This window comes from Erpetoichthys calabaricus, chromosome 7, assembly GCF_900747795.2.
Source record: "Erpetoichthys calabaricus chromosome 7, fErpCal1.3, whole genome shotgun sequence".
NCBI classification, from domain to species: Eukaryota; Metazoa; Chordata; class Cladistia; order Polypteriformes; family Polypteridae; genus Erpetoichthys; species Erpetoichthys calabaricus.
This window is the reverse complement of record NC_041400.2, coordinates 24,887,609-24,910,478: the sequence shown is the minus strand read 5'-3', so window position 1 is coordinate 24,910,478 and position 22,870 is coordinate 24,887,609. Positions and strand designations below refer to the sequence as shown.

Below are 22,870 nucleotides of genomic sequence, written 5' to 3'. Positions count from 1 at the left end.
TGACAAATGGAGTGCATTGTATTACTAAAAATGTTTGTGATACATCAACTGTTGGAGTGACAGAGAAATGACAATCGGACGGACACAAAGGCTGACACACAGACACTTATCCCTCTCTTAAAGTGGAAATACACAATTTATGCCATATATACACACCTGTGAGGCAGCCCTGTTGCCCTCCCAGAGGGAGCCGAAGGGATTAACAATCCCTACTTTTTCGGGCTTCGATTGACCCGGACATACCTCCATCAGGCTATGCACTAGCAATGGAAATACTCCCTGGACTAGCATATAGGAAGCCGAATGACCTCATCCAGGTGAGTTGGAGTTTAGTGGAAGGAGGACAAAGCTCACCTGGAAGGTGTAGAGGAGAGAAAGAAGAGTGAAGAAATTGTACTATGGTTGGTTGATGCCTTGTTTAAATCTTTTGTGCAAGGTATATTTTTAAAAATTAATCTTTTTTTGTACTGTGACTTGTGTCTGTGATTGTGTTAGGGGTTTGGGATCACAAACTATATACTGTGTGTGTGTGTGTGTGTGTGTGTGTGTGTGTGTGTGTGTATTTATATATGTATGTATGTGTGTGTGTGTATATATATATATATATATATATATATATATATATATATATATATAAATATATATATAAATATATATATAAAATATATATATAAATATATATATATATAATATATATAATATATATATATATATATATATATATATATATATATATATAAGGGTTTTGAGACTGCGAAACTCCCTCAGATGTGCGGTGTGGCAAAACTCTTGTCAGCACAGACAGGGATTGCTTGTCCATCTCTGAGGCAACCATAGGTTCGCAGCCTTGCTGCATGACGTGCCAGTCGGCCAGTGGTTGATGCGGGGAGCAGCCCTGTTACTCCTGGTTTGCTAGGTTCAACTGGCATTTCGACATGTATCTGAGAACAAGTAAACTGAATTGGTAAAAAATGGTACAACATTTTGAGATTTTCTGTCTTAATTTTAGAAATAATGTAAAACAAAACTAATTTATAAGCTTTTTATTGTGACATTTTGATTTTTTTTTTTAAATAAACGTGTAAGGTTGCAGTGTATCTTAAACTTGGATATAGTAGGATTCATCCCTCCAAGTTGGCGGCTCTACTCTTACAGTGATGTTGAGTTGGTTTTTTCCTTCGGTTAATGTATGATTAAATGACAAGTAAATTCTGTTGTACACAGTTATTTTTAACTGGCTATTAAGATTTATTTCCTCAATTTGGTTATATTTGTCTCGGTTTCTAAGTTCCAGCTGACTGATTTGTCATTTCAATGGGAGCTATGCTGTGCTGAATGTTATTTATTGCAAAGGGCATCTTTTCAGTCAGTTCTATTTAGATACGCTTAGTGGTTTAGAGTTTCTAATTTATTACCAGTCTCCTATTTCCAATAAACTTATTTGTTTAAATTAAACTATATTATATACTTTCAATCTGAAATCTTTATTGAAACTCTGATTGTAAAATCATATGATATTTTGCTTTTTTAAATAGGTAGAACGTGTTTGAAAAACATACTGTAAATATAAAAAATGTTTGTCAATTGTAACAGAAAATTAACTGACTATAATATTAAACTTGTGGCAGGTAGTTTAAAATACCATTTTTTTTTATTTTATATGTATTATGGTGTCACTGACAATTTCCAAGCATTTGGTTTGTCCGTTTCTGGCTGTGTTGTATGACCCAGCAAAGCTAAACTGGATTAGTGGCCTGGATCAGGAAATCAATGTACGAAAATAACATTGGGTAGCAGTGGGGTAGTGCTTAAAGATCTGCAGAAGCAACCACAAAGTGACAGATTATTTTCTTAAATGCATGTGTTCATGTTAGAGTGCTGTCTGTGCCTAAAACTATAAAAAGCAAGCTCCTTTGAGAATAAAGACGTTACATTTACGGAAAACTTGTAATGCAAAACATTTTCTTGTCACTTTCCAAGCACGTTCTTCCTCATTGTATGTCAGAAGTTGTTTGGAAAAGGTTAAGTGGCCCTGCATGTGAGGGGGATGAGGGATCAGATACAAGATTGAATGAGCCCCACATAGAGTTCTACTGGCAAGCCTCCTTCCACCAATCGTTCAAAATCTGACAATTTGAAATGTTTCAGTAAAGTTTTGTTTTTGATTTTTTTTTTCTTTTTAAAAGAGCTATTCTGTTAACCTTTGAATCCAATGTATGAATATTCAAAAGCATTAGTCAACAATTACCATCCCTTAAAAACTTCAGAACACAAAAGAGTTAAATCTACATATAGAGAATGAACATGCTGTAGAGAGAATTTAATTGAAATAAGATAATTGTGTGTCTGTTCACCATGTACAGTTCCTTTCCCTTTGGAATTTGAAAATGAGAGATTTAGGCAGACTATCTGTACAGAAACTGAATATTCTTGAGTGAATAGCTATATAAACAATTTCTACATTCCATTCACACCACTTTTTAAAATCATTAATAAGTTATGTTCATGATTATGCTTAGCTTGCCAAAGACTAAAAATGATAAAGTATTTAGCAGATCTTATAATATGCATATCTTAAGACAAAGGCTGGCAACCATTTATGTACAAGTTAATGGAAGGGAAGACTGACAGCAGCTCAGGCTCCTCCTTACTTCCAAGTTAGAGACTTAATAGAAATTGAGAATTATCCTTTTAGCCAAAATGTGAGGCTGGGTAGTATTAATAATGAAAGAAAATCAATAAATGGTTATTTGGAGTTGCATTTTGCATCCTTCAAAGTACTGAATCAGCATAAGCATATGTGCAGTTGTAGAATTCACCACCTCCAATTTATCAGTGGCTTCTTATTTGGATATTACTTAATGGATTTGACTGTCATTGTGGCATTCTTACAGGATGCGTTAAAACTTCTTAGTCATCGGTATGAGCACACGGTTGTTTTAAAGGCACTCTCAGTGCAGTCAAAACAGTCTTACAGAGACTAGACAGACCTTCAGATCAGATTTTATTTTATTTTTTTTTACCTGTGTGATTGTTTTTGTAATAGACTGTTATTATGGAGAATAATGAGATGTACATTTTTATGACCTGTTGGTTCCAGGAGTTTTTTTTTGGTTATACATTTTGTAAGCATATTTAATATTTTGTTGCTTTTGCTTTTGGTGGGTGGCAGAACTGCCAACTGTACTGAAAACCTGCTTTAAACATTCTTTGTGCAGATTCCTACATACATAATTTGCACCGTTTAGCCGTGTCTTCGTTAAGTTGTACTTATTCCACATCAGAGTATTCATTAATGATTTATACAAAGGTTTGCCACTGCAGTTATCACTTTAGTTTATTATTTGCGTAAATTTTTTTTTCTTTTTAATCTGGTCTGCCTTTCTTTTTGATTCACTTTACTCGGCCTTGGAACCCCTGCAGATTTTTTTTTCTTTAGCTTACTGGAGTGTTTTATTTTTTTTCTGACTGCCTAGCCATCTAACCTTATCACCAGACCCATCTTTAGTGACTTACATTATGACATTGTATATAAAGACACTACCCCTTTACTAATTATATACCTGTGCTTTATGAGATCATACAGGTGTTTTTATGTACTTTTTGTTTTTTTACTTATTCATTAATATTCTTACCTAATCTTGTTTTCTTTTCTTGTAACTTTCTCTTTGATGTCACACTTTGAACTCCATTCTTTGTATGAAGATGTTTTATAGAAATAAATGCTGTTACTGTCATGCATAAATGTCTCGCCACTGTCCCTCTTCCTTATACAAAGAAGTCAGCATGTTAAGTTCAGAGCCAGGTAAACCTTTAAGTCTTGCCCATTTTGTTTCACAGTTGCACTAGTCACATGTGATTTGTTACAATATGCTTGAAATAGCATTTGTCAGCATATACTGTATATGTTCTATCCAGCATTCCTTTTAAACTGTTTTGTTTAAAGCATACTTTTTACATTTTAATTTAATGTTGCAGGTACAAGTTTGCTGCATGGTATAGATGTACTGTACATTGTGATCATTCTTGTACATGAAATTATTTATATGTTGTTTTTGATTACCTTAGAAATGCAATGTTAATAGCTGTACAGCAGTGTTTTTGTTATTACTTTTATAATTTTCAAAATGTCATATGAATTGTGCAGTAATGATGAACATTTATAAATGTATTATCATACGTGTTTCCTGCTCTTTTTGAGTAATGTTCTTCCATTCCACTGCTTCTTTTCACTCGTGGTGATGATGACCTTTGAACCATGGCTCATTTTACCTGGATGAAGTCCTGTTCTCTTCCACCCTCACACAGAATCAGCATGCAGTGTGATCATTGAGTGTTACACTTGAGGTGTTACGAAATTCAAATTTTAAAATGACTATCACACGGTCTGACCACGTTTAAAACTAAATTCAAAACACTGTACCACTTGATCTGTACAATTTATACAAAAGTTATGCATCTGTGTATATGTATAAATTTATTGGGAATATTGCTGTCCTGCCTTTATTACTTTTGTAACATGTTGCATTATGTGGTACATAACATAATTTAATTTCAGAACTGTTTAGTCATTAATGGCTAATAAATTTTGAAAGCAGGGACTTCACTGGTCTACCACTGTTATAACTCTATAGTGTTGCTTGAACGCAAATGAAATTCCTGGAATGTCTTTTGTGTGACATTTTCATGTTATTCTTGTGGTGTTATATCCTTTTTTTGGGGTGTTCACTTGCCTACATTCCAGTGAGACTGTACATTGTCATTATGTGTCTCATATGGCTGCAGCGTGCACACACAATGACTGTACTTGGTTTTCATATTTTTTGGAGAACTGACAAAAAGTAGAATCCCTGAGGTAGTTTTTTTTTTTTCATTTTAAAGGAGATATTGATGAATTCTTGACCTGTGAATTGTGGTTGCAAAGGAGGACTATTATGCAGTTCAAACTGCAATCATTTTAAATCTTGGCTTTCTAGTAGACGAGAATCAATTGTTGTTTGAAATGGCTCGTGTTGTAGAAGATATAATTACAGTTGAGTATAATTTGCCTGCACAGGCTTGAGAATTTCGCTGGAGTGTGAGACATTGTTTTTGGGGGTTTAAATCATGCTTATAACACTGTTTTCAATGTGTGCAAAAGTTTTTTGACAATACTTCCTCATTCTTCCTTGTAGTTAATCCTGAGGGTTCAGTGTTAGGCCAAATCTTTGCTAGTAAGACGTGCCATGTGGAAACATTCTTATTTGCATGTGTAAGCTTTATTTATCATTCACATAAATTGATACTTCTTCACATAGATTGTTACTCATGAGCTGTGACAGTGGATGTGTACATTTTTTTTTTTCAAGTTAATTTAAGCAGATTGTGCTTGTCTATTTTGATTACTTAGTTGGAAGTCACCCACATTTTCATTAGTTATTAACAATGAAATCCAGGTCATTCCAAAGGGGGCACAGACTTTTTCTTGCTGCTGTAATTTGTGCAAGGATTTATGAGCACATCACCCCAGTTCACAAACCTCTGCCTTGGCATTCAGTTGAGTTTAGTAATAATCCAGTTTGCATCTATGGGTTGGCTTCCTGTTTCTCTGCTAATTTGTAGGCCTTATTTTTCTAATGTACTTAATTATGAAAGTCATGTTTTCATACATTTAAACCTGGTGATTTGAGTTTCTCATGTGCCACCTTCAGTTACTATAAAAGAATATAAACCAGCCAGCCAAGGCCTCTGTGAGGAGCAGTGTTCAAGTTCTCTACATCTTTTTTTTTTTTTTTTTTTTTTTTGCTTGTTTGCATGTTGTGATGATTACATTAAATTATACACATTTGTAGCCTAGAATAAAAACAACATAACCATATAAAAATGTAACTAATTGCAACTTAGCTAGGATTAAAAAACAATATTAAAAGTATGCTGAGGTGTATTTTCAGAACATTTCTGTGAAAATCAGCATTTTGTTATTATTGGCTCTTCATGGTATGCTGCTGCGGCAAAGCTTTGTCTTTAAAGAAGACCGAGCTGTGGCTAAGAAGCTGTCTACTCTTATGAGCACCTGGTAAGCTGGTTATTTATTTTGCATTTACTTATTTGGCTGACACCTTCGTCCAAGGTTACTTATAACATTTATGATTCATTTGGTTACATTTCTTTTTGGTTTTCCAACTAGAGCACAGGCAGGCAAAATGACTTGTTCAGGGTCTCACAGTGTCAGTAGCAGGGTTTGAACCAACAGCCTCAGCGTCTGAAATCTAAAGCCTTAACCACTACACCACACTGCCTGCCCTAAGTTTTAGATTTTTGTATTTGGTAGTCTATACAGTGCATCTGGAAAGTATTCACAGCACATCACTTTTTCCACATTTTGTTATGTTACAGCCTTATTCCAAAATGGATTAAATTCATTTTTTCCCTCAGAATTCTACACACAACACCCCATAATGACAACATGAAAAACGTTTATTTGAGATTTTTGCAAATTTATTAAAAATAAAAAAATTGAGAAAGCACATGTACATAAGTATTCACAGCCTTTGCCATGAAGCTCAAAATTGAGCTCAGGTGCATCCTGTTTCCCCTGATCATCCTTGAGATGTTTCTACAGCTTAATTGGAGTCCACCTGTGGTAAATTCAGTTGATTGGACATGATTTGGAAAGGCACACACCTGTCTATATAAGGTCCCACAGTTGACAGTTCATGTCAGAGCACAAACCAAGCATGAAGTCAAAGGAATTGTCTGTAGACCTCCGAGACGGGATTGTCTCGAGACACAAATCTGGGGAAGGTTACAGAAAAATTTCTGCTGCTTTGAAGGTCCCAATGAGCACAGTGGCCTCCATCATCCGTAAGTGGAAGAAGTTCGAAACCACCAGGACTCTTCCTAGAGATGGCCGGCCATCTAAACTGAGCGATCAGGGGAGAAGGGCCTTAGTCAGGGAGGTGACCAAGAACTCGATGGTCACTCTGTCAGAGCCCCAGAGGTCCTCTGTGGAGAGAGGAGAACCTTCCAGAAGGACAACCATCTCTGCAGCAATCCACCCATCAGGCCTGTATGGTAGAGTGGCCAGACGGAAGCCACTCCTTAGTAAAAGGCACATGGCAGCCCGCCTGGAGTTTGCCAAAAGGCACCTGAAGGACTCTCAGACCATGAGAAATAAAATTCTCTGGTCTGGTGAAACAAAGATTGAACTCTTTGGTGTGAATGCCAGGCGTCACATTTGGAGGAAACCAGGCACTGCTCATCACCAGGCCAATACCATCCCTACAGTGAAGCATGGTGGTGGCAGCATCATGCTGTGGAGATGTTTTTCAGAGGCAGGGACTGGGAGACTAGTCAGGATAAAGGGAAAGATGACTGCAGCAATGTACAGAGACATCCTGGATGAAAACCTGCTCCAGAGCACTCTTGACCTCAGACTGGGGTGACGGTTCATCTTTCAGCAGGACAACGACCCTAAGCACACAGCCAAGATATCAAAGGAGTGGCTTCAGGACAACTCTGTGAATGTCCTGTAGTGGCCCAGCCAGAGCCCAGACGTGAATCCGATTGAACATCTATGGAGAGATCTTAAAATGGCTGTGCACCGATGCTTCCCATCCAACCTGATAGAGATTGAGAGGTGCTGCAAAGAGGAATGGGCGAAACTGGCCAAGGATAGGCGTGCCAAGCTTGTGGCATCATATTCAACAAGACTTGAGGCTGTAATTGCTGCCAAAGGTGCATCGACAAAGTATTGAGCAAAGGCTGTGAATACTTATGTACATGGGATTTCTCAGTTTTTTTATTTTTAATAAATTTGCAAAAATCTCAAAACTTTTTTCACGTTGTCATTATGGGGTGTTGTGTGCAGAATTCTGAGGGAAAAAATGAATTTAATCCATTTTGGAATAAGGCTGTAACATAACAAAATGCACTGTATTTATTTATCTTCAAGGGGTAGTATATCAAGTTAAGTTAACAGTTAAATAAGTTAAAAAATTTTGTTTTTTTTGTTTTTTTTTACACTAGCCAAAGTCAGAATTACAGATAACTGCAGTTCTAATACTCACTAGTCAGATTATAAGTAAATGAGATTTATGAACTTTATGATGAATATAATTAGGGACTTTTTCCACTGATGTTAATAAAACCTTAAATTTGAACAATGTGTAAATTATACATTGACAAATAAGAACTAAGCATATTTAACTATGTATTAATTACTCTTATAATATTTTTAGCTGTTTATCTCATCTAAGTGTGGATTAATTACATTTTTCTATAATTATATTTTTTTATCTCTTTAACTCAAACATGTGTAATATTCATTTTAATTACTCAACATGAAACTACTGATATCTTTAAATTTAAACAATATAGATGTCACTGGGTACAGCCCATCTGTGTCCACTAGTCAGACTGGAATTGCACATATCTCTAATTAGAATTTTTACTTATCAAAATATAATTTTAGGTTTCCAAAATGGATGTTGGCAAATGCAGCCAGAATTAGCAAGAGACATGAAAATTACTTGCCATACACACACCACTGTGTGTCTAACTTTACTTACTGCCCAAGAAATGGGTGTAGATTCAAATACAATTTTTGTTCACCCTGATATTTGTTTGAAGTATTTTGCAGAAGAATCTAGTGAAGATATGCCAAGATTAGTACAATTTTCTCCATACTAGACATGCAAGGTATTTAAACAGGGCTACAATTGTGTGAAATTCTAGCCCTGTTTTTATTCCAGCTCACATTTGTTTTAAGCTATTGAAACTTGCTGATTAAAGTGATTTTTATGTTACTGAAATCCAAAAGTGCTTGTTTTAACAGTTTTTTGTTCTACTTTCCATGCCCATTAGGGGTTTTCTTTTCAGTCAGCTACATAAAACAGTGTCTAACAGTATTAACTTGTGTAACATGCCAGGTTGTAGCACTGCTGCCTTGCACGTCTCAGGTGCTCCATGTGTGGAGTTTGTATGTTCCCCCTATGTGTGCGCTTGGGTTTTCTCCCACAGTCTAAAGACATGCAGTTAGGTGGACTGACAATGTCAGATTGGCCCCTGATGTGTGTGTATGTGTTGACCCTGCGATGGGCTGATGTACTCTCTAATGATTGTTGCTGTCTTGTATCTGATGCTTAATGCAACAGGCTTCAGCATTCCTACAACCCCGCTCTTGATAAGCTAGTTTGTGTGACATGTGTTTCCTGCTTTGCCTCAAATGTTGCTGATAAAGTCTTGAATTAAAGGGTTTAAGAATTTTATATTGAAATATTAGCATATGTATTCTTTTTGTGTGCATGTAAATTTTTGTTCTGGCACTCAGTTTTCCTCCCACATCTCCAAAGATGTTCAAGTTAGGTTGGTTCTCAGTTCCAAACTGACTCCTGTGTGATTACAAGTCTGGGTGTGCATGAGTTACTCTACAATAGACTGGCTCCCTGACCAGGGCTGTTTCATGCCTTGTGCCCAGTTCCACATGGACAGCCTCTCTTTTGATTTGCTGCATTGGATTATTATGGTTTGAGAATATAGTGTTATATTCTGTTGATGCCTTTCTTAATTTTCACATCTCATTTTCTGGCAGTTTTGTGGGGTGAGGTACACAGTTGTAACAAACTAAGTTAAAAAGACAATACCCTCCCTAAAGGCTTTTACAGTGATCTCCTCGCTATATCGCGCTTCGCCTTTCGCGGCTTCACTCTATCGCAGATTTTATATGTAAGCATATTTAAATATATATCGCAGATTTTTTGCTGGTTCGCGGATTTCTGCGGACAATGGGTCTTTTAATTTCTGGTACATGCTTCCTCAGTTGGTTTGCCCAGTTGATTTCATACAAGGGACGCTATTGGCAGATGGCTGAGAAGCTACCCAACTTACTTTTCTCTGTCTCTCTTGCGCTGACTTTCTCTGATCCTGACGTAAGGGGTGTGAGCAGGGGGGGCTGTTTGCACACCTAGACGATACGGACGCTCGTCTAAAAATGCTGAAAGATTATCTTCACGTTGGCTACCTTCTGTGCAGCTGCTTCGTGAAGCGACATGCTGCACGGTGCTTCGCATACTTAAAAGCTCGAAGGGCACGTATTGATTTTTTTTATCTGTCTCTCTCTCTCTCCCTGCTCCTGACGGAGGGGGTGTGAGCTGCCACCTTCAACAGCTTTGTGCCGCGGTGCTTCGCATACTTACAAGCCAAACAGCGCTATTGATTTGTTTGCTCCTTTGAAGAGGAAGATATGTTTGCATTCTTTTAATTGTGAGACTGAACTGTCATCTCTGTCTTGTCATGGAGCACAGTTTAAACTTTTGAAACAGAGACAAATGTTTGTTTGCAGTGTTTGAATAACGTTCCTGTCTCTCTACAACCTCCTGTGTTTCTGCGCAGATCTGTGACCCAAGCATGACAATATAAAAATAACCATATAAACATATGGTTTCTACTTCGCGGATTTTCTTATTTCACGGGTGGCTCTGGAACGCAACCCCTGCGATGGAGGAGGGATTACTGTATACTTCTTTATGGCTTACTGTGTAGCCCAGTGCACACCTCCTCTAAAATTGTGACTCTTAGTAAACGTGTAACCTGCGCAGACCCATACAACTCTGATTGGCCAGTTTGGTACCTGCATATTTACTGAAACATGTTTTCATTGATCTTCCATTATTCTGAAGTAAGCACTGAGCAGATCAAGGAAAGACTTGTCAAAGAAGTTTAAAAAAAATGCACATTTATACAACAGCTCGCTCTCTACAGCACTACAAAGGCAATCAGATGGCAGCCCCTTCCTGTGCCTCATTATAGTCACCAGTCTAACACACCGTCATCTCTAGCATCGCAGTCTTTCTAGTTCCAGGCAGATCATTTACTTTTCAGTTTATCAGTTGAAGCTCCAGTAAGATTCACTTGGTTTTGGTCACTATGATTTCTTACACATAGAATGTAAACCGGAAGTGGATTGTTTGCTTTTCTTGCATGCGGCAATCACAGCCAACTAGCATTCAGGCATGTGCCTGCTATGCATTGTCGAAGTGTAAAATGCTTTCAACAGCATAGTATATATCGTGGGCTCCATGTAGAAGTATAAATCAACCTTAGTACCAATAATATCATCAGGGCTGTCTGGGGTATCCACAGTGGCTTCCAGGCCAGTATAGATGTATTTGCAATTGAGCATGTCATGGGTATCTTATCTTTCTGTCGTGCCTCTGATGTATCTAGTAAATACTCAAAACCAAAGTTTGATGGCCAGTGAGGATTCATAAACAAATAAGGAGAAAGGTGAAGCTTTATCCATTATGCTGTTGTGCCAGTACTTCAAACAAGTGTGCCTATCAAAAACCCTAAAGAAATCTGAGAGACGGATTTTTAGTGAGGGTATTTTTCTTACAGATGCCAGCTGTTTATATGCTTTTTACGCTTTATTTCTTTGTAAACATTGTAGTGTGTTTTTGTTCTCCATGGATGGAAACATCTGTGTGTCTGTATGTTAAAAGTTGGAATGGTCTGGAATTTTTAAAAAGAAAGCATGAATTAAACTAAAACCTTTTGATTGGAAGTTTTAAATTGCAGGAATTTGCTTTCATTATAGTCTTAATAAAATAAATTGTACAAGGGTGTTACAGTAATTGGAAAGGCAGTTCTTTATTGAATTCTACTATTTATATTTTTTGAGAAATTGGCATCATGCATTTGGCTCTCCGGGTTTTCAGATATATAATTGCAAACTGCATTGTGGGCACAGAAGAGTGTAATACCCTAAATTGCATCTCTAGTCATAGATAAAATTTCCTTTTAAGGAACTTGTTGCTGGTGGAAACAGGAAATGACTTTCCTCTTAGAGGCGGTGAAACACTGAATGAATCTGAATGGAACGCATAGTATCATTCCAGACACAGTAACTGACTTAAAGCCTTTAAGTGTGACACAATGCTTTGAAGGACAACCTGGCAAGACCTGACATTTTTAGCTGGAGCACTTTCATGAGATCTCATAGGTCACTCTGGGTGATTATGTAATTTCAACATCACTACTTTACTGTGTAATAGACTGTTTTGTAGGAGTTTAGGACTGTGTGTTGTCTGAAACAGTGTGCCTCTGTTCATGCAAATCCTTTATGCTTTCTTACTTCCCAGCCATTAATGTGCTGATTATGCAAGTTGTGCCTATTTTGTGTGCTTGTTAGAATCTGGCTCATTTGTTCATGATCCAAGGGGGAAGCTTCTCTTGGAGAAATAACTGCACTGTGTGTGTGTATGGACTAAAGAACATTACTATTTAGTTGTGAATACTATTCCTTTTTTTTTTCTTTTTAAAGTGTCATTTGATAATTAGGAAGCAGGAATGAACTTACTGTAAGAAAGTAATGAGTTTGGTCTTAGGAAAACTACATTTCTTGTGGAAAACTGCTTGGGTACAGTGAAATAAGATGACAGAATGTATTTGTTGGTTAAGTGTTTGGTATTTGAGCAGTGACGATAGTCTCTACAGCAACACAGATTTTTAAAATCTTTTTCCTGATGATCTGTGAAATCGCCCATCAGAGAAGTTATCATTTTAATGCTGAGAAAGTTCTGTTTACAGCATCACTCTCAGAGAATGGCACTTCCACATCTGCTTAATTTCATACGCTCACTATTACGTACTGTATGTCTCATTTTGTCTCAGGTGGGAGTGATGAGCAATGAAGGCAGAACTATACACAACAAACTGATAAAATGCTTCTGGCTGTGCACCCATAAGGCTGTAATTACAAATTCAGGATTCATTGAGTTTTGCACTCTAGAAGTCATGAACTGTACATCTAAGAAGTTTTATTAGTGGATAAAATCAAAAAGTAAATTAACAGCTAATTTAGAATGGAAATCCTGCAAGTATGTTGTTTCTTTACAAATAAAGCTGATGAAATCAACATGACTTGCAAGTCTACAGCAAAAGAAATGAACATGTAATGAACAAAAACATCATTGCAAAGCTCTGATCCCTGTAGGCCGAAGTGTGTGCTAAAAATTGTTGTAGCTTTTCTTCATTTAGGCACATCTTCATTTTAAATTAGGTAATAGATTTTTCATTTTAGGGAAGTGTAATCACACTATTGCTTCACAATAAGGAGACCAGGTTTTATGGCTTAGGTCCTCCTTGCTTTGAGTTTGCATGTTCTTCCTGTGTCTGCAAGAGTTTCTTCATAGTTCTATGGTTTCCTCCTACAGTGGTGACACTAAATTGGCCCATGTGTGGTGTGTGCGTGAGTGTGTTCATCCAGGAATGGCACCCTGTCCAAGGATTGTTCCCGTAGTGTGCTTGGTGGAATAGCCTGAACACCCTCGTCACAGCTCTGGATTAAGTAGGCTTAGAAAATGGTATGGTATAGCATCTTTAATTTTAACTCCCACCTAAAAATCATAGCTGTATGTTGCAGTATGCTGAATTGTGTTTAAAAATGATGCATTCTGTTTAAAGTGATTTTATAAATAATAGGGCTAGTTCACAATACCACTCCTACTTTAAAATAATTGCTGTAGGGCACTGGAACTACTTTGGAAGAAACAGTTGATGGATTTCACTGGAGACTTGTGCCCTTCAGGCTAAGGTTTTCAGATTTCAACAACGAGGTTGGCTAGATAAGTATTCATTTTAAAATTGAATGCTCTGTGGTGTTTATTGCGATTTTGTACATACGTAGGTATAAAACTGATAGAGACACTGTGAAATGATTAAAAACTGAGTGATTAAAGAAAAAGGCAAGACATGAAGGGTGAAAAAAATGTACTCTTCTTAAATCTGTATTATGCATTGAGTTTTTAATTTTACTGGTTTTATGTCTCCTGTCATGAGAGCTGTTTTCTAGGTGTGCTGTCCAATTACCAATTTCAGTCTCTATAGCCTCTTTGCTTTTTCATGGTATTTCTTTCTATTTATAAACAGTATAAATACTAAAGTGCCCTGAACACGTGTGACGGTATAACTTGTTTATCCTTGGGCATTACATTGCTCATTGTATAGACCTGTGCCCAAAAACTGAATTCATCAAGTAAACCTGTACAGTTAATGACCACAGAGTGTCTAGTCGAAGTTTTTACTTTAATAAACACCATTTTCCCTGACTTTAAAAATCAATTTCTCTGTGTGTAGCAAACTATGTAGCCATATTTTGTATTCTTGGACTGACCAATATTACAAATGAAACTATTCTTAGTGAATGATCTTTCACCCCTACATACTAATGACATGCAAGTTATTTTGGTTCTGCACTCTAAATGGGCTCTGTGTCTATAGGTATGCACAGCACTGAGCTGGCTCCTATCCAGTGGTGAGTCTTCTCTTGTGCTTGCTGTGTTCAGAAAGTAGCCAGTTGAAATGCTTGACGAGACCACTTTAAACTTTTTTTTTTTTTAACCTGATACAATTGAAGGCTATTTTGCAGCCCTTTTTTTGGTACATCTGGCAAAATGCTGGTTAGAAGCTGTTGTCCAAGGTTGCCTGGGGAGTGATTAACAGTAAATCGAGCAGTCAAGGTTCAACCTAAAATTTTGTGCTCTGCAGGTAATCCACTTGTAGTTTTGTGATCTGACAGCTTTGCTGAGGACTGACAGCTTTGTACTTTAAAGATTGCAAACATTCCCTAAAGAGCTCTTTTCTTGTTTTACTGCTCACATTCCTTTCATTGCCCTGCTAATTTGAATTCCTGCCCATTTTAGTGTTGTCACTGTTGTCACTAATCTGATCCTGCTGGCTCAGGGTAGAATCATGTTTGCATTCTCTAGTTGCACCATAAATATCCCAATATTCCATGCTGTAATATGTTTGTTCATTATACATTTTAATATAGATAGATTATTTATCCCCAAGGGGGAATTTAAACTTCACAGAATCTTGAGAGAAATGGAGAAAAAATATATAAATAATATAACAAACTACAAAAATATAATAAATAACAAGCCCCAAACACAAATAAGAACTTCTGGCTTGGATACTGCAGAGCTGCTGCTCTCACCAGGCTTGTAGACGGCAGTAAGGTGGTCCGATCTGTCCAGATTAACATTTGAATACAGCAGGTCCACAATAGGAATGTGTTGTTAGGTTTTTGCACTGTGCTTTATAAAATAGCAACAGGAGCAAGAATCCATCTTAGTTCTATCTATGCTCTGCTAGTTTCACTTACAGTAGTTATTATCATATGCCATTTCTAGTCATGCAGATAAGTCTACTGTATTTTATCCAAAAAATAAATTATATACAAAAAGAAGCTGCGATCTATTGTGGGTGACAACCAGCCTATATTCACTTATTGTCGATATGTGTGACCACCACTAGAGGCCAACACCGGAAACAAATGAAAAAGGATGACCAGATAGAGTCCGATCATAGTGATGTCGAGAAGCTTGTACTTCTTATGACAGCAAACCAATGATACCTCAGTGATGCAGTCATCAGTTGTTTGGAAACTTGAGTGACTCTGACTTGGCCAACTTGTTGGTTATCATGATGATAATTTGCCAGCCTGACATGAAGTGGATGGTACCTTAATTGACAAAGGACAGTGATGTTTAGAAGAAGGCTTTTGCAGTCATTCGGAATTATCTTGGTGACCTGAAGTAAATAACCGTACAAACCAGTAAATTGTGTAACAGGCTGTTAGATTCCTCATGTGGTGGCATCTGTGGATTACTAGGAAGTACATTACTTTACCAGCAGGATAGTCTCAGGCCTCCTGTGATGCTGAACTGGAATAGCAGGGTATAAAATGAATTGATGGCACCTGATGTGTATTGCCTTGTATATTAAGATATTGAAGTGCTTGTGATATTTTACGTTTTTACATGCAAATTAACAGATCTTCTTTCTTTCTTTCCTTTTCAAGGTGCACCAAAGAGGACTTTGTATAACTGGCTGTCCCTAAAAGGGTATTTTAATCAGGTAAATCCTTCTTTCTTAACTAGCAGCCATATGGTGAATGAGAAGAAAACTGCAAAATTGATTGTTTTAGCAATATTGAATGTAAATATCTCTCTAAGTATTTGTAGCTGCATTACAGAAGACCAATGGTTCTCATTACATTTTAGATTTCCTAGTAAACTTATTCCACTAATTGACATATCGGCTCAGGACATGTAGTAAGCACTGCTGCCTCACAGTACCAGTTGGCGCTGTGGAACGTGCACCTCAGTTTTTTTATTTTTGTACTGGTGTATTTCTTTTCTTCTATGTAAATAAATTTACTTGTACCTGATGCTACTTGGATATGCTTCCCGTGAGCCCTATGTGGTAAAGCAGGTGCAGAAAATGTACAGAGAATTGCATATAAATAGTTTAATTATCCTGACAGGTGAAGCAAACCAAAAATATGAAAGTTTCCTTTTGAACTGAACAAAGGATGTGTAAAACAGCTTTCTCTGCTATAAGCTGCTTATGTGGACATTATTTGAAGAGAACGTGCACAGCAGCACCGTTCAAGTCCGCAGTGGTGACTTTAACATGCTGCTTAACGATGTGGTGACTTTCTAGACAATTATAGTGAATACTCATTTGTAAATATGTATTAAAGTAAAATGCACATCTTCTTAATTACCTATTATATGGAAATGCCCAAGTAGTACACTGCACACTCTAATTTTTATTGTGAATATAAGATTGCTGAGCTCTTTTGCTGTACCCTGAAGGGATCGGCTGTGATTACAGGTTTCCATGTAAGAATGTGTATGTATTAATGTAAGCACCTGGTTTGTACTTATCTCATGTCTGTTCTTGCTGGGACAAGACTAGTGAAAATCTGATGAGTCTGTAAAAAAACGTTTTTCAGAGACTCGATGGCTAAATGTTTGAACGTTTTTCCTTTAGTTTGTATTTCAGTTCTTTTTACCTTTTTCTGGCAGAATAAAACATCTGATAAACACTGTAGTCTACTGCCTGGGTCAGAATATGTTCGGTTATCTATCCATCCGTTCTTAAACCATCTTTAGTATCTTTCCTAATTAGGCTTGTGACATTTTCATTTTACGTGCATGTTTTAAAGCAATGAATATGTTGACTATAATGCTTTAAAATAATTTATAGAGATAAAGTGTTTGAAGATAAAAAAAAAAAATAATAGTACAAATAAAATGATGAAGTTCGTAGTGCTTGTTTGGGTGTATCTTTAACTGACAATGGGACTCAAAATGGAATTATGAGTTCACATGGCTCATTTGAAATGTGAATGTGATATATTTTAATTGTATACAAGCTTTTGTTAGAGTACATAAACTGTAAGCCAAAACAGAAAAATCAGAATAAGTAAAGCATGCAGACACAAGATATATAGTATATGTTATATACTCTTCATATATAGACTTTTTCTTAAAATTATTAAAGCTTCTTATAATAATATCTAAAACAAAATTTTCACATAACACACAGACCATGCAAACAACTAAATTTGGTCATTAGTCACTTCAGAGTGCTTGCCTGAATGTGAATCTTTGCACCATCACCTGAAAATGACAAGTATATTATTTATAAGCCATTGAAATTATGATATGACGCATGTCTTACTATTTTTATTTTTTCTTGGTTAATTCTCAGCAAAACAGATACAAATTGCACTGACAAGTTATAGCCTGATGTGTTCTCACTGAACACATTCCAGTCAGTTTGGAAAATAAAATAGTCTCCAAATAATCTAATAGTTTTGGGTTTCCATTTTCATCTTTGTCCTGCTTTAAAAGTTTTCAATTTAATTATGTCCCTTTTTGCAGATAAAAATGAAATTGGTAAAAAAATGGACTGTTTTTACAGCTTGCAAAGTATTCCATTTTAAGAAAACTATTAGATGCAGGACATTGCAGAAAAATACACATGCAGATTTGTATTTACGTACTGTGCAATGTTTGCCTGATCTAAATAGTCTCATGTCAGTTAGTGCTGCTGCCCCACAGCTCCAAAATTGTGAGTTCAGATATTGGCCCCAGTGCTGCCAATGTGGGGTGCGCTGATTTCCTGTGTCTTTAAGGTTTGGACACTCCAGTTTACCTAAACACCCAAGAGAAGTGGGTGTTTGGTTAATTAGCAAGTCTAAATTGGCCCATGATGATTAAAGGTGGGTGTGAGCATGAGTGTATTCTACTGTGGGTTATCAGTCCATTTAGTGTTGAGTCCTGCCTTGTGCCAAGTCCTGTTGTGACAGGAACCAGATTAATATATTAGAAAATTCATAAATTGATGGATGTTCGTCTTGTAAAACTAGTGCAACTTGGAGATATCTTGAAGTTTCCTTTCCACAAAAACAAGAAAATGTAGCAAATAATTTGTTTAATTAGTGCCTGGAACTGCAGCTTTTGATGAATTACAAAGTAGTTGGGATGGGACATGCGGAAAGCATCTTGCCCAGAGTATTCCCAACTTCTCCGTTTCTTGTGTCTAAACATGCCATGGAGATGCCTCCCTCAGTGTCATTTTGCCTTTATTTTACTCCTTAGCAGTCTCCTTTCTGCTTGGCATTTTAACTTGCTGTTGCTCACCTTTGTTCTCATTACTTGTTGTTAGTTGCCTGTACTGTAAGATTTTGTGCTGATAATTTCATGCTTTAAAAAAAAAACTGATATATCTAAGACAGCTCTAAAAGTGGCCCAGACACTCGCCTTTAACTTTCAGTGATCATTAGTCTGTGGATTTTGTCATTGGTCTTAAATAGAAAGTCGGTTGTAAAATTATGTAGTGTGAGCCCAGCATAAAGGCCAGTAGCAGTTTTGTCTGTCATATCTCACCAGGAATTCCAAAGCAGCAAGCCATCTTTGCTAATGCAGATCATTACATGGTTCATAAGGATCTGTGACAAATTATTTATTTAAAATCATTACTTAAGCCAGCAGCTAAACTGACGTGACTAGCCATTATGTGCTGGGATAAATGATGGACGCAAGAAAAGGAAATGCACTGCAACTAGGAAGTTTCAAAGTGTGGAGCCATTCTGTAGTAGTTGGCTAAATCTTACTCCCTAGGTAGGGCAAGGCAGCTGCACCACTGCAAAGTCGGAGAAAAACTTTTTTGGTTTAGCCAGATTCAGAATTATGCTGGTTTGAAACACCAGGGGTTGGGGAGTTGTCTACTTTTAGAGTGTGAGGCATATCTTTCTCATCTTTTGTATGCAACAAGCCCTTTACTTAGTCTGTGATCATTAGGGCCAGGCTAGGTGGACCAAGCGTTACCCATAGAGCACCAGAGACTGCTCAGCATTCTGTATATTTTAGTTGTCAAAAATATGACATATTAAACAAAACTGAGGACATAAGACATGGTATTATTATATTATTATTGATATCTCAATACAATAATGGGATTATTATTTACAATAATGGGATTTTCATACTTGAAATGAAATCTTGTAACAGCTCTATGATGATCATATCAACTACTGTAGTAGTAGACGTTCATACCTTGGAGGTATCATGAGCAGGCATCAAGAGATGATAATGGTATAAAGTATCACTTGAGCTATTTGTGTAAGTCCCACACAGTTGTTGCCTAGATGTCAAATCGAAACAAAAGTTCCAACCAGCAATTAAACAGTTCTATTTCTAAAGTGGCAGTACTTCAGTTTTGAACTGACAAAAGAATGAGAGGGCTAAAAATAGCAAGAAACATGCGTATCATTTGAGGTACGACGCACAGAGAGTTATGAATCTATCCTGGTGAAAGAGTGACCATGAAGCTAGATTTGAGCATCTAAATTGGATCAGGCCACACACACACATACACACACTCACACTCCACTGCCCTGGATTGTTTTATGCACAGCATGTGATGCAAACAATGGATGTTGGCTACACATAACACTATAATGAAAAAGGAGGCTTTATAAAATAGACAAATGCATGTCATGTTCATTTTGATAGTGTTTTATTTTCTTTGCATAAAAAGACAGTTCATGTGTCTTAAAGAATGTCACCAAAAAGTTACTTGTAAGCATTAAAGGTTAATTAATTGATTCTGGTGCATATCAGAATAATTACATATTTTTTTGATCTTATGTCTGTTTTGGTAAGAGATATGGACATGGAGAAAATAGAATGAAATCAGTCTTTGCACAATGATATTTCCTGATGGCGCAGTAGAAGGAGGATTCCTTTAACAGTACTGCATATTGAGAGATCTGTTAAGGATTTAATCACCTCGGTGCTTTGGAGATTTTTTTCAAATGCATAAATATATTAAGCCAGTAATTATTTAATATTATGCAGAGACACTACACCTCTTTTGAATGATGAACCAAACAAAAACAATGTAACGATGCATTTCCTTGTTGTATGTTCTTTATTAATCTTTGTTTTTCACTCCAAGCAGCAAATACTGAAAGCAGACTGTTTAAATGAAAAATGGTATGTGTTGAAAAAGAAAAGTTTCAGATTTTTTTGTTCTGCACCTTATTAAATTTCTTCTTATTAAGTAACAACACTTATGGAAGAAGTTGTAGTTCTGTAACACTTTACAAAGCTTTAATGAGGCGGCTTGAATATGAGCTGTAAATGAATGCCTCTGGATTAGGATCTGTTTGTTCAGTGTGTGTGTGTGTGCATATTGCTTCAAATTAAAATGAACATTTGTTGAATGAAAACTGTTATGTTTTTACCTCAGTGATGAAAGTGTATTTCATTATTTGCAGAACAGAGTATGTTCAATTAATTAACTGTATCTGGGAGGTATACAAACTGAAAAAATATAACATTATAAAGTTCTAAATGTAAAGGATTGAAGAAATTAGATTTATATTTACTCTCTTCTTAAGACAGATGAACTAGTCTAAATTCTTTGAAGTAATCAAATAATGTATTTGTTTAAATGTAGTTTTAAGTTATCCTAAGGTCATTTTCAAGTATTCAGGTATTGTTCTGTATCTTTAATATTTTTTTATTTATTTTTAATTTAGAGCATTTTAGATTTGAGATGTTTTTTACAGTGTATAAACCAATAATTATATCAGTGTTCAGAAACTAATTTTTGACCATTCACCTCTGTACAACATCACCACTGCCTTGGGAATTTCATTACAGCATAAATGATTACCAATGCGAGGTAACTAATATGTGAAAGTCATGCAGTAAGCTCAGGGTCTGATTTAGAATTCCTTAGGTTTTATGTTTACACATTAGCTGTTAGAAGTTTTATCATAATGTGTTTTAAAAATCCAAGCACACCACGGTGATATGGTTAACACTGTGAAGGTAAACAATATGGCTTTCTTACAGTATATTAATTGGTGGCTGGTAAAGGTAATTGAGTGAGGTGATTTGGAACACCACTTAGATTCTTCAGGATGCTTTGCGGTTTCAGAGGTGCTGACTACTGTTTTCCACAGAGAATATGTTGTGTTTGCCGGTGATCTTACCAAATATTTTCGTTGAAATTCGCCATGCGGCTGATTTAGACTAACTTTTTTATTCTCATAGGTCCATGATGCTTTGTGAGCCCAGCGTGACATCACAGAGCTGTAGCAACCATGCACAGAACTTAAAAGCATGTGTACTATAAGGTCACTTTCTGATCTGCTTTGCCATGTGTGATGTCTCGACTTATTGGTACTCCAGCCAGTTTGCAAAACTTTCAGTATTTACATTTGATTTATACATTAGTTGACTTTAATGAGAATATTATGAGTACTGCCACTGAGCAATGTGTGCTCGCTCACTCAGTAACAGTGGCAATAATATAATAGTCTTGTGTCAAAGCCATAAATCAACATATGCCTTAAAGAAGTCATTTCTGAGAAAAGGAAACCCCATAAAATAATAATAATAAAATAACAAATGATTTATTACTACTTACAAGGCATTTATATCTTCTCGGTGGAAGAAAAAATGAGTGAAGCATCTGCACAGATAGGTCCAAACGAAAAAGTTGTTCCAGCTACTTTAAACAGTGAAACAAGCCAGTCTCATGGTGCCGCTTTGTCACACAGCTAATGTGTATCCCAAGATTAGTACTGTGCGAGCGCAACAATGCTTTTTTTTTTTTTTTATATATATATAAATACTCATTTCTTGTTTGTGGCCATTTCTTGTATTTTGTTCCTGCTTATAGTTCTGCCTGCTGTTCATCTTTTACTGTTTGAATCACAGTGATGTTTTGATTAGCATTGTTGCCTCACAGCTCAGATAGCATTTTTGCCCAGTATAATTGGTCCAGCAGATGCTTCCGTAGCCCTCAGGGACACTTAAAAGACCATTTGCACCATTATAATCTACTCAAAACTAACTCAGTTCCTCTTTCGCCTTTGACTTCAATGCATTTTGTGTCATTTGGCAAAGTTTGTGAACATTTCTGTGAATTCGCCGAATCCATGGCAGTTTGCTCATCACCAGTGCCTGTGATAAAGGACAGGTGTCCCACTGCATGTTAATGATGTGACTCTCTTCAAAGTGAATAGAGAAATAGCAGGCTGTCAGCTTAATTTCTTCTGGCTGGAGGAAGATCAACACCAGTAAATCCAACAAGATAAACAGTATTCACTATGTCTCCACAAGACTTCAGCCCACTACTGCTGAGCTCTCTTTTTCTCTGGCTTAAATGCCCAGAGGGGAGTCTTGGGAGTGCTGATGTCAGGGTGGGCCCCGCCTTTTTGGGGTATCACCCACAAAGCACAAGGAGCATAAGAGAATTTCACATGATACATAGAAACCTAGTATTTACAAATTACATATTTAAAGAAAACGTAATCAAAGATAAACACATATTTACTTAAAAGAAAGAATACAGTAGAAGTAATTGAACAAGGAAACTTAACAAATTACAAAAATTTAAACTTAAGCCAGAGCAATAATCCTCGCTGGACCATAGCAGTATCAGTTTATGCAGATGATTAGTGAACTGCACCTATGTGTCGCAGACTTTCAGAAACCAGCAGTTTCAAAAACTT

The 22,870-nt window shown here is 36.5% G+C and overlaps 1 protein-coding gene across 1 annotated transcript in view; it reads left to right on the top strand.

Moving 5' to 3' along the window:
- The window catches only part of tln1 (talin 1), a 173,882-nt gene that overhangs the window by 47,670 nt on the left and 103,342 nt on the right, over nucleotides 1-22,870 (top strand). The window contains 1 exon segment of the mRNA XM_051930058.1: nucleotides 15,845-15,900. The gene's annotated coding sequence lies outside the window, so the exon portion shown is untranslated.